This window comes from Canis lupus, chromosome 36 (assembly GCF_003254725.2).
Source record: "Canis lupus dingo isolate Sandy chromosome 36, ASM325472v2, whole genome shotgun sequence".
NCBI lineage: Eukaryota > Metazoa > Chordata > Mammalia > Carnivora > Canidae > Canis > Canis lupus.
The window spans coordinates 30,484,430-30,498,904 of record NC_064278.1 but is presented as its reverse complement, the minus strand read 5'-3'; positions in this window follow the sequence as shown (position 1 = coordinate 30,498,904).

The following is a 14,475-nucleotide window of genomic DNA, read 5'->3' as shown; positions in this document are numbered from 1 at the left end:
ACATATTTTGTGGGTCTTTTGTCATGTTGAGATCATTGTGGTTTTATTTTATTTTTGTCCGGTTGTATTGAGATATGACTACACCAACATCTGCCGTACTAGGCTTGCATGGACTGTGAAATGCTTACTACCCCTAGGACTTATGTACCTTATAACTTGAAGTCTGTACCTTTTGACCACCTTCCTTCCAATTCCCCTTTTTTTCTCCACCTCCCACCCCCCAACCCCACCTCTGGTAACCACAAATCTTATCTACTTTTCTTTGACTTTGGTTGTCCTCATCTGCCTTTTTGACTTGTTCATTTAAGACTCTCTATAGGGAAGGGAGAAGAAGTGGGTAGGAAATATCAGAAAGGGAGACAGAACATGGAAGACTCCTAACTCTGGGAAACGAACTACGGGTGCTGGAAGGGGAGGAGGGTTGGGGGTGGGGGTGACTGGGTGGCAGGCACTGAGGGGGGCACTTGACGGGATGAGCACTGGGTGTTATTCTGTATGTTGGCAAATCGAACACCAATAAAAAATAAATTTATTATTAAAAAAATAAGACTCTCTATATAAGTGAGACCACACTGCATTTGTCTTTCTCCGTCTGACTTATTTTACTTAGCATAATACCCCCTGAGGTCCATTCACGTTGTCGGAAAGGCAGGGATTTCTCATCTTGTACGGTTGAATAATACTCCCCTGTGTATAACATACCTGCCTTATCCATTCACCATCAACGGCATCAGCTTGTTTCCACCTCTTGGCTGGTGTAAATAATGCCTCTGTGGACATGGGGGTATGGATATACCCTTCTGGGTTTGTGTTTTCCTTTCCTTTGGATATATTCTAAGGACTGCTTCTGAAAACTGTACAGCAAATTTTATTTAGACATCGAAGTAAAATGGACATTAGTAAAGTGTTATACCGTCTCCATAACAGTACAGGCGTGAAACGAAGAATTCCAGGGGAGGGTTGACTGAAACCCTCTAAGTCATGGCGGCACACCCAGAATCTGATTTGGAAACTACAGTGAAGAAAAGAGGTTAACTCTAAGTGAAGGCTGCTTTCCCTGGGAACATTAAAACACTTCAGACACCGAGCGAGGGACTTTAGGAAAAGAAGCAGAGAGATTCTGGAATGTAAACTACTTTGGTATTTCAAACATGCATATGTTTTGAATTCTTCGAAGAGCAGACCTTGTACTGTCTTCGACTTGCATATACCTAGTAAATTGTAGTCACATTTGTAGCTCTGGGTTTTTAAGCTTGTACATGGGCTACAATCAGCTTGCACACTTTGCAGGACGTCAAGTTCCAGTTTTCCACGCTAGACTGGTATTTGGGTGCAAGGGGTGTGGTGGGAAGGGGGACACAGAATGGGAAATACCATCTTAACAAATCTGACAGATTCAAGAAGAGTCTCCTGAAGATACAGCCCCATGGTGTGGTAATCTCCATGTAAGGAAACTGGGGCCCAGACAGGGTTGGACTTTCACACAGATTTTTGTTTCAAATTTTTATTTTAATCCTAGTTAGTTAACATACGTGGTGAATTAGTGAAACGCCTCCAAACCCAATCATCTGCTTCAGAATCACTGGCTGAATCTTATGGCCGATCTGGCCAGTGGTTACCAGCATTTCCTATTCTCTGCCATCCTCACAGCACCTCCACAATCCTCGAGCTAGGGACTAATCTCAGCCTCTTAATATTATCCTTATACTTTGCACTCCATTCAGGGATTAAAACTTGTTAAGAATTTAGAACACAGGAGTTAATATTTTGGGTCACAATGTCAAAACTAATCTCTTAAAATAATGTCTTCAATTTCAACTAGTTAGTCTTCTAGTTCTTCTAGCCGAAAGCTCTAGCGTCGTGTGAAAAAATAAGCAAAGTGAAAAAGCAACTCCTAAAAGTTCTTTATGCTTTTGTGTTTCAGGTTATTACTGCTCTCTTTTGTTTAAACAAAATACCTATAAAGATATTTAAACTTAGAAGAAATATAAACATTTGGATTATAGTATTTTGGCCTCACATGTTTTTGTTTTGTTTTGTTTTAATTTTATTCTCATTTTGAAAAAAAAAAAAAAAAAGAACCAAAACCAAAAGAAAACCCCAAAAAACAGAGAAAATCATCTTAAGAAGCATTTGTCTACCATTTTCTCTTCTGGTGATATCTTTGATTTTGAATTCAGGGTTTTGCAACTTCCCTAAAATATTTTGGGAAGTAGTCCATCCTCCACCATTTTCTGAGAGATATTGTGTAGAATTGTGACTATTTCTCCCTAAGCCTTTGTTAGAATTAGCCTATGAAACCATCTGGGACTAAAAAGTTTTCTTTCTTTTGGACGATTTTCTTAGTAGAAATTCAATTTATTAAACATATGATTGTTCAGATCGTCTCTTTGTTAGTTTGTGTCTTCAAAGAATTGGTCTATTTCCTTTAAGTTGTCAAATATGTACAGAGTTGTCTGTAGTATAATTTCAATGTCTGTGGGGTCAATAATGATATTCTCTCTTTCATATCTTATTAGATAATTTGTGGTTTCTCTTTTATTCTTGGTCAAAAATTTATCTATGTCAGTGATTAAGCAAATGCTTCCTGCTCTCCTTTGCTCCTCCTTATATTCTTAGCATAAACTCACTTTTAGCCGACTAAACATTCTATGTGCCCTGATTTTAAGCAATCTGTAAAATGATAAAAATCTATAAACAACTTTGGAAGAAGACTGCTGAATGAATGAAGCACAACAAAACTAAACAACTTGCATAAAGAAAAATACTTTGGATTAAGTGATTCTATCTCTCCTTATCCCCTACGCATAAAGAAAAATTGAATTTTAATGGAATTATTTTCTTTAATAGAACAAAGTCGACAGTTGCTTTCTCACAGACTCCTGTGACCCTTGGGTACGTACACATAAACCTTATGAAGTGGTACTTATGAAACATAATTATGTTTTTCCAGGTATTGAAAAAATCTGTAATATTCAAAAATATATATTTGCCTACTCTCTATTATTTTCATCAGTATCACTTGCACTTACCTATTGAACTTTTTAAAAAAATATATGGATTCTGAAATCTCTTCAACTTTGATTCCTTAATGATTAAAGTTTTAGGCCCTTGCCTGTATTTTTAGGAGATAATCTCTAGAATCAAGTCAGTTTGGTTAAAACATACCCTATTTATTAAAACAAATTAAATTAACCTCGTTTGGGGAATGGTACATTTCTCTTGAAATATTTGGACAAGCTTAGCAAGTCACAAGAACAGAAGACAGAAGTGCCTCCACTGATAAAGAAACTCTGTGTCTGTAGTTCAATAGAGATAACGGTCCAAGTGTGAAAAACAAACATTTATCCACTTAGTTTGGTAAACAGTTAAATTTCACATTGATAATTCATTCCCCATTCACATCAAATAATAAATGCAGTTTTTAAAAAGCCTATTCCATATAATCTTTATGTGCTTATGATGTCCAGGAGCATTTTAATCAGGGATATACTTTTGTTCCTATGGTACTGTTCCTCTCACGTGAAAATATAACTTGGCATCCACGGTGTCTGCTTTTCAAATGCCCAAATCATCATGATTTCCATAAACCAGATTAGAAAATAACCGATTCCCAAATACCTTTAGTTACACACATATCTATATATGACTTTTAGTTCTTTGCACATCAGTATGTGAATTTTAAGAACAGCTTTAGAATTGTTTCATAATCTTAAACAGAGAAAATATGAAATCATTTTTTTTTTATTTAGCCCAAGCAAATACAAAGCTAGGCTACTTGTTTAGCTGTCTCTGAAATGCAATGCAGATTGTCCTCCTTCACCAACATTTCAAAAAGCCAAATGGAATTATTTTCTAAAAGCAATATGTATTTAAGTCTGACATGAAACTATTCAGCTGGTATTTGCTCCTGCCAATAAAACAAATGAGTCTTATCAAAACCACAAAATGAGTCAGCTGGTTTTGTTTTTGTTTTTGTTTTTAAAGGGCATAATTCTCTTCTATCTATGAGAAAACGGATTCCTTAGCGGAGGACACTGTAGCACAGTGGGTGAGTAAGCACCCAGACTGCGATCACCGGGACCCACGTTCACCTCCCAGCTTGTCACAAAGGAGCTTTGTCACTCGAACATATTCATAACCCTGTTTTCCTTTTCTTCAAAATGGCAACTGCAAAAAAAAAAAATTAAATTAAATTAAATAAATAAAAACAAAACAAAACAAAATGGCAACCGCATATGTAAAAAAGTTTAAAAACGAATGAATTCATGATAGCCAGACTTAAAGCAGCCTTGAAAAACTACTCTAACATTTGCTTTTTCCGTCGGATTTATTTACGATTTCCCACCTTTTCGAGATACAATTGACATATGACATTGTGCACGATTAATAAACCCACCTGCTGTGCAACAATTACCGCAGAAGCAATAGTGAACACTAGTATCATTTCACTTAATTACCATTTCTTATTTGCGGTTAAAAAACAAAAACAAAAACTAAGATCTGCTCTCTTAGCAACTTTCAAGTAGTGCTGATATGACCACGCGCACGTGAGACCTGCAGAACTTACTTATCTCATACCTGGAAGTCACGCACCTGACCCTCACCTGACCGCCCCCCCCCCCTCCCCGGGTCCCAGGAAAAGGCCCCTTGTCACCTGCTGGCAGGAGCTCAGCTGTTGCAGCCCACGAAGGTGTGCGCCTTGCTCCTTCCTTGCCTGACCCCGGCTCACACAGCGCCCGGGCTCCAGCCCCGTGGTAGGAAATGAGAGCCCCCCACCCCCCAGTCAATGATACCCCCTACGGGTGCAAACCCGTCTTTATCCACGCGTCCACGGATGCACATCTCCCTTGCCCATAGCCTGGTCATTCCGAACAGTGCTGCAGTCCACACGGGCCGCACACAGCTCCTTAAGATTCTGGTTTCATTCTTTCTTAAGATTGTATTTACACATTTGTGTGTGTGTGTGTGTGTGTGTGTGTGTGTGTGAAAGGGGGGGTGCATGGGAAGGAGGAGGGTGGGGGGAGCAGAGGGGAGAGCAGGCTCCCCATGGAGCAGAACGCCTGAGGCAGGGCTGACCTCTGGGTCCTGGGGTCACACCTGGGCTGAAGGCAGAGGCCTAAGGACTGAGCCGCCCGGCCCCTCATTTCCTTGGGAAATGCCTCCAGAAGTCACATGGCTGCGTCACATGGTGGTTCTATTGTTAATTTTTTGAGGAAACCCCATACCGTTTTCCTAATCTACACGCTCACCCCTCAGTATACGCATCCTCACATCCTCACGAGCACTTGTTATCTCAGGGTTTTTAGGGTTTTGTCTCGTTTTGTTTGTTGTTCTGGTGAAAACCATTCTGGAAGATGGGTCGTGACATCTCACTGTAGTTTTGATCTGCATCTCCCGGGTGGTTTGTGATTTTGAGCACATTTTCATGCACCCGTTGGCCATTCGCATGTCTTTGGGAAAAATGTCTCTTCAGTTCATCCGCCATGTTTTATTAGGATTGTTTTTTTTTTTTTTTTCTATTGAAGTGTATGAGTTCTTTATATATTTTGGATACGACCTTTCATCAGGAATATGATCTGCAAATATTCTCTCCCATCCCATAGATTGCCCTTTTATTTTGTTGATGGTTTCCTTTACCGTTCAGAAGCCTTACGTTTGATGTAATTCCACTTGTTTATTTCTGCTTCTGTCACCTTTGCTTTTGGTGTCAAATCCAAAAAATCATCACCAAGACTTATGTCGGGGAGCTTGCTGCCTATGTTTTCTTTCAGGTCTTATATTCAAGTCTTTGATCCATTTTTGAGTGATTTTTGTGTATAGGATACGACGGAGGTCCAGTTTCATTCTTTGACACGTGGCTCTCCAGCTTCCTCAGCACCATTTGTTGAAGAGATTGCCCTTTCTCCTTTGTATATTCTTGGCCCCTTCATCATAAATTAACTGACTATACATTCATGGGCTTATCTAGGGGCTCCCAATGTTGTTTTATTGATTTATGTATTTGTTTTTGTGCCGATACCACACTGTTCCATGTAGTTACTATTGCTCTGTAATATAGTTTGCAATCAGGGAGCTCGATGCCTCTAGCTTTGTTCTTTCTCTAGATTGTTTTGACTTTCAGTGTCTCTTGTGGTTCCATACGAATTTCGGGTTTGTTGTTTCTATTTGTGTGAACAGTCTCGTTGGAATTTTGATAGAGATCCCATTGAATCTATTGACGGCATCGGGTCGTATGGACATTTTAACTATATTAATTCCTCCAATCCATTACCTCAGGATATTTTTCCATTAATTTGCGTCATCTTTAATTTCTTTCATCAAAGTCTTACTTGCAGCTTTCTATGGACAGAAATGTCACCTCCCTATTTAAATTTATTCCTAAATATTTTATTATTCTTTATGCCATTGTGAATGGGATTATTTTCTTTATTTCTTTTTCAGCTGTTCTGTTGTTAGTGTGTAGAAACACTTCTGATTTGTGAATGTTGATTTTATGTTCTGCAGCTTTACTGAATTTGTTGCTGGGTTCTAACAGTTTTTTTGGTTTTTTGTATGCAAACAAAGACAATTTTACTTCTTCTATACCCATTTGGAGGTTCTTTCTTTCTTTCTTTCTTTCTTTCTTTCTTTCTTTCTTTCTTTCTTTCTTTCTTTCTTTCTTTTTTATTTTTTTCTTGAGGGTTCTGGCAAGGACTTCCAGTACTATGTTGAATAAGAGTGGTGAGAATGGGCCCCCTTGTCTTGTACCTAACCTTAGAGGGAAAACTTTTAAACTTTCACCATTGATGTTAATGTTGGCTGTGGGCTTGTCATATATAGCCTTCATTACGTTGAGGTGCATTCCTTCTATACCCAACTTGTTGAAATTTTTTATCATGAAAGGATGTTGTGCTTCATCAGATGTTTTTTCTGCATTTATTAAGATGACCATATGGTTTTTATTTTTTATTATATTAATGTGGTGTGTCACATTTGTTGATCTGCTTGTGTTGAACCATATTTGTATCCCTGGAATAAATCTGCCTTGATCACAGTGTATGATCCTTTTAATGTGCTTTTGGATTCAGTTGCTAATATTTTATTGAGAAATTTGCATCTATATTTGTTAAGAATATTGGCCTATAGCTGTTATTTTTCCTTAAAGTCCTCTTCTTCAAAGTCCTTATCTGGCTTTCGTATCAGAATAATACTGGCCTCATAAAAAGAGTTTGGGAGTGTTCTCTTCTCTTCAAAATTTTTGAAGCGTTTGAGAAGGATTGGCCTTAATTCTTAAATATTTAATAGAATTCACCAGGGAAACCATCTGGTCCTGGGTTTTTCTTTGCTAGGAAATTTTGATGACTGATTTAAATGCCTTATTTATTATTGGTCTGTACAGATTTTCTGTGTCTATGTGAGCTGGTCTCAGTAGGTTCTATGTTTCTAGGAATTTATCCATTTCTTCTTGATTATCCAATTGATTGGCATATTGTTCACAGCAGTCACTTACAATCCTTTGTACTTCTGTGTTAACAGTTACACTATCCCTTCTTCCATTTCTGTTCTATTTATTTGAGTTTCCTCTTTTTTTTTCTTAGTCTAACTAAATATTTGTCAGTTTAGTTGATCTTTTCTAAAATAAAATAAAAAAAAAAGATTTGACCTATTGATCCTTCGAGAGTTGATTAATTTCCACTTATTTGTGAATTTTCCAGCTGCCTTTCTATGATTAATTTCTAGTTTCATATCACAATTGTCACAAAAGATAGCTGGTATGGTTTTAACCTTCTTAAATCTGCTAAGACTTGTTTTGTGACCTGTCATATGCTCTTTCCTGGAGAATGATCCATGTGTACTTGAGAAGAATGTATACTCTGTGGCTGCTGAATAGAATATCCTATATGTGTCTGTTAGTTGCATTTGGTCTAAAGGATGGTTCTGGTTCAATATTTCCCTATTGATTTTTCATGTCTTATCTAGTTCTTGTTCATCATCTGCCCCTTGGACTTAATGCCTTGGACTTGCTTCCAGACTTTGCACAGACTGAGCCTTATGTGGCTCCACCTTGAAACCAGCTTTCCTCCTAGCAACTTCAGGCCCAGTTAGAACATCAAGACCTCCACTTATTTTGGAGAGAGAGAAGTTTAAACAACATCCATTTCCAAATATTACTAATCCAGGAGGGGAAGAAGAAAGAGAGAGTCCCAGTGGATTCAAAGAATACTCAACTATATGGTGAAATCTATAATTACGTTTGTATGTTTTTGCTGAATTGCATTATCCCTGAAATATCTTCACTTATTCCATCACTCTCCTCACCGTTCAGACTAGACTTTAGTCTCTCTTGCACCAGAAAAAAAGATGCAAAGAAAATATAATTTAATTGAATTAGCGATACTGATAGCTAAGTGAAATTTTATTTGTCCTCATCCTTCACTTCCCTGTAGTAGTTTTATAGATCCATCTCCTTGCAATGGTCTCATGGTGGATGGCACTGTACTTCCCAGTCTCTGGAATTTGGGCTTGGCCTGTGACTTATGTCACCCAATGACATGTTATTGACATGATGTGAGCAGAGACTTAGGATGTGTTTTCTGTCTTCATTTCTGCTTTTTCATTATGAGAACATGCCACTGGTCCAAAGTGGAGGAAATCTAGACCCAATCTGCAACTTGGAGTCAAGCCCAACTGAACCCATCATTGATAAGCTAAGCCTCCACCAATCTAGAATCATTTAAACATATTGTTGGGGGTGGGGGTGCTTGGCTGGCTCAGCCGGTAAAGCATGTGACTCTTGATCTCAGAGTTGTAAGTTCAAGCCCCTCGTTTGAGTGTAGGGATAACTTAAAAAAAGAAAATCTTTAAAAATAAATAAATAAACATATTGTATGCTGCTGAGTTACAGTTGGTTTGTTACACGCATGGTTTTGGCAGGAGCCAAATGAAGGATAAGAATGTCTAAACTGGACAAGGGGATAGGAAATGCTGGAGAAAACACGTTGGAAAAAAAAAGAGTTGGATATAAATGGAAGTCTCCTACCCTTTTATTGCCCTGCCTTAGCCTGGTTCCATGAAAAAGGGCTGGTAAATGACAGAGGCATCTTTAACGGATGGGTCGAAGGTGAAGGATGACCGTGTCCGTCATTCTCAGACAGAGTCTAGGAAGAGGTCAAGTCTCATTCAATAATCTCCTACCAGACTATGATTGCTGTAGGGAAAGAGGGCAGCATTCTATCTCCAGGCACTAAAAGGACCAAACCAACACCCTCCCCTCATAGCAGCAGGACAGAAAAGCATTGACGAGTCTCCTGCTCTCCCTTTTCCCTGCAGAGGGGAATGGATGTCTCTGGAAAGGTGAGGTCTTAGAGTCTGGGTGAGGACATACGGACTAGATAGATTGATCAGTAGGCCTGTGAATGCCAATTAGGAATAAAGATATGCCAGAAGAGATGCCCTACGTATCAGAGGATGCCGACACGGAACTCAAACCACCACCGCACTTGCCTGTCCTGCTATAGCTTAGTATTATCCTCAGCAAGGGGATCTGAACTGCAAACCTCTTTTGGATCACAGCCCATTAAACTGATTATGGGATAGATGTTATCAGGCCTTTTAAGGAACCTTAGCAAATACTCCTCATGCTGTAATTCCTGTCTATTAACCTGTTCCCAGGTCTGTAGTGATCAGAGGAGGCTTCTTCAGTCATTTCAGGGGGGAAACAAAGAGTGTTTTTTTCTCATTTTCTTTAGGCTGTGTAAGAAAATGCGAGCACAGCATAATATGTTTGGGAAAGAGCCAAAAATGTAATATTAACATCATGAGGAAGCCAGAAACTAAAGACCGTGTTGTACAAAATATGATAGCTTCCCCTCCTGAAGAGGTCTTAAGAGATTCAGATACTATATTACACTTAAAAATGCCTAGGCCTGGGATCACCCACGTAGCAAAGCTGGGAAAGATTAAACTATTTGAAACACACACATAGAATTCATTTTAAAACTATTTTTAAATAATATACTGTGGGTAGACAGAGAAAATTTCAGATTGAGAGCTATATCCAGGCTACTGATATATAATCTTCTTTACACAATGAGGAAACCAAGATACTAAGAGATCAGGAAACTTGTCAAAATGATCCAGCTAACCAGGAAAAGGGGAGATATTCCAACTTGGGCAGTTTGCCTTCTGAGCGTCTCCTTTGATTGACCCTCTACTGTCTATTCCTGCTGCAGTTTTCGTTATTTGTTTCACAGTTTAGAAAAATTGTATTTTTCTATTTAAGTCATTTACAACTACATCATGTGAGTGAGAAGACATGGCACCATTACGCAGCAATGTGAGCCACATTTTAAACTACACCAGCTTTCATTCTTGTAGTAGATACGTTCACATACATAGTTTTTTTGTTAACTAATTTTTCCTTCCCGTCATCCCAGAGGTATTTCTTCATGTAGCTTAATCCTCACACTAGTCAGCACTCCTCCTGTATTATTCCTGCTGAATATTCTACCCTGCCCTCTTTCACTCATTTTAAAACATTTTTTTGAATTCCTATAATTAGCAAGGCTTAATGCTTCAGAAGATCATCTTTCTTCTGAAGTAGATGAAGTCACTGAGCCGACTAAATTCATGACCATCTAATGGAATTCTTTTGAGAACTGAAGCAATCTTATTAATAATCACCATGTGGCAACAGATATAAAATACACTCTTTGGTGAAGAACTGAATTTATGTCCCCTCAAGAGATCGCTGACATGTGAAATGGGCCTTGAAATGAAGACATTTGTCAGACAAAAATGGTGGAGCAGCGTCTCAAACACAGGCAATGGGTCGTTAAAAGCAGAAAAGCCTACTGCATGTTTAGGAAAATACAAGAAGCTTAGGATGATCAGGAGAGAGCCTCTGTGCTCCACTGCAACAGCAGATAAGCTGCAGAGCAGTTATTTGTCATCAGATAGAGAGGACTGTGAACGTCAGACTGAGGAATTTGGCCTTAATTTAGTAGAGAGTGAGAGTCATGGAGTGTTCCAGGGAAAGGAAAGGCAAAACAAAATATGGTGAACCAAAGTTTAAATACAATTAGTCTGGTCATGACCATCACTGAGGGCTCATGGAATCCAGTTGGAAGCTGGATGAGGTGACTCAGGTGTGAGGTGACATGCGTGACCTAAAGGTCTAAGACTTGACTCTTATAGGCTAGAATAATTTAACTTAATTTTGTAGTTCAGAGCAATATAAGAAATGTCTTCAATTAGTTTTCAGATTTTCACAATTTCTCTTACTCACTGATCTTCATAATCAAATATGTCTGCTGTTACCACTTCTACCAAGTAAGTTTACTCAATGCTCTTTTATGACATCCTCATATTATCAAATATTCTCTTTGCATAATCTTCAAAATGTCACTGTTTTCCTACATCAATTGTTCATTCATAAAATTTCAGAAGGCCCCCTTGCTCTGGTTCAAACACACGACCCCTATAATAAAGCTCGTGTTTATTATTGAGCAATATCTTTTGCTTACGTGAGTTTTCACGATGCTAATAGAGTAATTTTATTCATTTATTCACCACTTCAGTGCGCAAGCTGTCAGTTTTACAAACTGCTTAAGAAAGCACTACATCCGCTGGAGCACCTGACAAGAAGAGTATTGCTTAAGGAGATTCGTATTTTAACTAACAAATGGGAAAATAATACCCTGGGATTTATTCAATTCATTACTCAAACTTTTGTGTTTCACTGATCACATACTTGTTTTTAGTTCCTGCATTAACAGCAAATTATTTGGGTTATATAATTATCTTCTATAGGGTCAACTCTATGCCTGTTTTATAATAACTAGTTACTATAGTTGATCAGGACATCTTCATAAATATGGTGGCAATGATAATTGCGATTTTCTACTGACTTGAACCTATATTAGTCTGACATATTTATTTTAAAATTTTATTTTTTAATTAATTTTGCTGAATTTTGTGTAATCATTTCCCCTTAAAATATGTTTTTTCCCTATAAACCCAGATTTATTGATGTATTGACCACTCCTTTTATGTGTCTTCAGAAGCCCGCCTGATAATTTTCTTGATTGTTTTGTTTTATTTTTTGCACACTAAAAGTTTTCTCTTGCAAATTGATTCCTAATGTAACATAGATCATTTCTCTACCCTACTATTTCTCCAGAATATGAGATCTTTCAAACAAATGTATTTTTCAAATTTTTGTTCGTTAAGCTTACTTACCACATGAATTTGCTGGCAACAAATTCCTCCCATTGCTTTTCTCAAACAAGTCACATAGTGATAGCATTTTTATAAATCCTAGTTTTAAAAAAAATCTCGTAGAATTATAAACTCTTCAAATTTCCTATCAGTCACTCTTTCCAAAAACTCAATTACAGTTAATAAGTGCACACTTATTTGCTTCTTTGTATGCTTTCCAAGCTAATTTTCATGTGTCTCAATTTGTAATAGTTTCTACAAATAATTTTAATAGAACTTTACTCATATGAATAGGGCAGAGAACAGCTATTAATGTAAAATTGGATTTTTCTTGATGGGATGAATAATTAATCCCTCTACTACAAATTTATTATTTTAATATTGAATTATTTTAGATATGTAACATAATTTTTCATAATATATAGTATCAAAATCTAGTGTATTTGCCTCCTGCCATAGAATATGAATTTATTTTTTACCACATTAAATCTTGGCTTATTCCTCCACTCCCCATGAAGTGGAGAAATCCTGCATCAGTCTATTATTTGAGAAGGATGGAGCCTACTCTGGGAACAAGACCCCAGCATACAGAAAACTGGGTGGAAGATATCCCTACTCCTCCGATCATATAGATCATCACTGAGATGCTGATAGTCCAAACCCAAAGGTCCTCCTCAAGAACCCACAGCTTCTCACTCTCAATGCCATATGGATTTTTAGGACCTTTTGCAGAAGATTCAATCAAAGATGCAGAATATTGATGTTTCTATAGCAACATACTACGTAGTTACCTTTCCATGAAGATATGAAGATTGTGATAGCCCTAAAAACTACAAATTCTCATTCCTTCTCAGTAACTGGTGGCTCCTTCTCTATTACCAACATGGTACCATGCTATCCCTTTGATGCCAAACTCTTGTCTCCATCCTCAAAGTCCTTGGTCAGCACCTATACCAGCTATGTTGTCTCAGAAAGCAGGGCAGGTAGGGCATAGCTGAGTAACGGGCAAAGAGGAAATGCATGTTGATATCAGTTCCAGGGTGCTCCCGTCCGCAAGATCGTGCTAGCAATCGGCTCTGCTTCAGCTCGCTTGGCGACGTTCTCCAATCTGCTCTCCAAAACGCTCTTCAGCCCCTCCTGAAACTGCCCACTTGAGCCATTTGAACCAAAAGACATCCTGATGTTGAAACACTAGAACCGAACTGTTTTCATCGTAACATTTATCAAGGTTTGTCAGTTATTTTTTTAGTTTTATAAAATGTGACGTAATGAAAAATTTCTCATTATTACTGTAATCAGCCTATTTGAGAAATCCAGTGCTAGAAGCTTTATTGAAGCTTAAAATCTTCAGTGATGGACTTCCTGGAAGCAGCATTTCCTTGCCAAGAAAGTACAAAGCTATCTCAATGAACACAGCTGCAGAACTGCAGACTTACAGTTCGTGCTATAATTCTCTACGACTGAGCATCAGGATTATATATATTAAATATATGTATTATGTATATTAAATATATATTTAAAAATATATATATAGTTTTAATATATGGCTTTCAAATGAAGTAGTCAATTTTTATAATTTTGAGTCCTTTCCACTTAACATATCCCACAAAAGCAAAGTGTACCATAAAAATCTTGGCTTTCAGGCAGCCCGGGTGGCTCAGCAGTTTAGTGCTGCCTTCAGCCCAGGGCGTGATCCTGGAGACCCGGGATCGAGTCCCACGTCGGGCTCCCTGCATGGAGCCTGCTTCTCCCTCTGCCTGGGTCTCTACCTCTCTCTCTCTCTCTCTCTCTGTGTTTCTCATGGATAAATAAATAAAATCTTAAAAAAAAATCTTGGCTTTCCAATCAAATGAAGGCAACGCTAATTTGTACACGCTATGTTATAATATTTATGGTTTCCATAAAATTAACTCATTAATTTTACTCTTCATAATTATCTCATTATTCAAATGAGGAAATAAAGGGTCAGAATCAAGGTTAAGTACCTTCGGAGACTACCCAGCAAATAATTGTGAATAAAAGTAGCGCCTAGTCACCCTGAGTCCAGCCCTCTGTCTCCTCTTTGCACCAAGGATCACGTGAAAGACTGGAGAAGAGATGCCGGGGGCCTAAGATCTCACAGCGCTGGATAATAAGGTTTATAAATCCTCCCTTCTAGCTTCGCTGAAAGCGTCGCTCTTATATACTGTTCTATACCCTAAAGTGATGATTAGGCTGAGAAGCTAAATCTGCCCTCTGATGGGCCCGAGAAGGGCAAACTGCAAAGAATTTCCA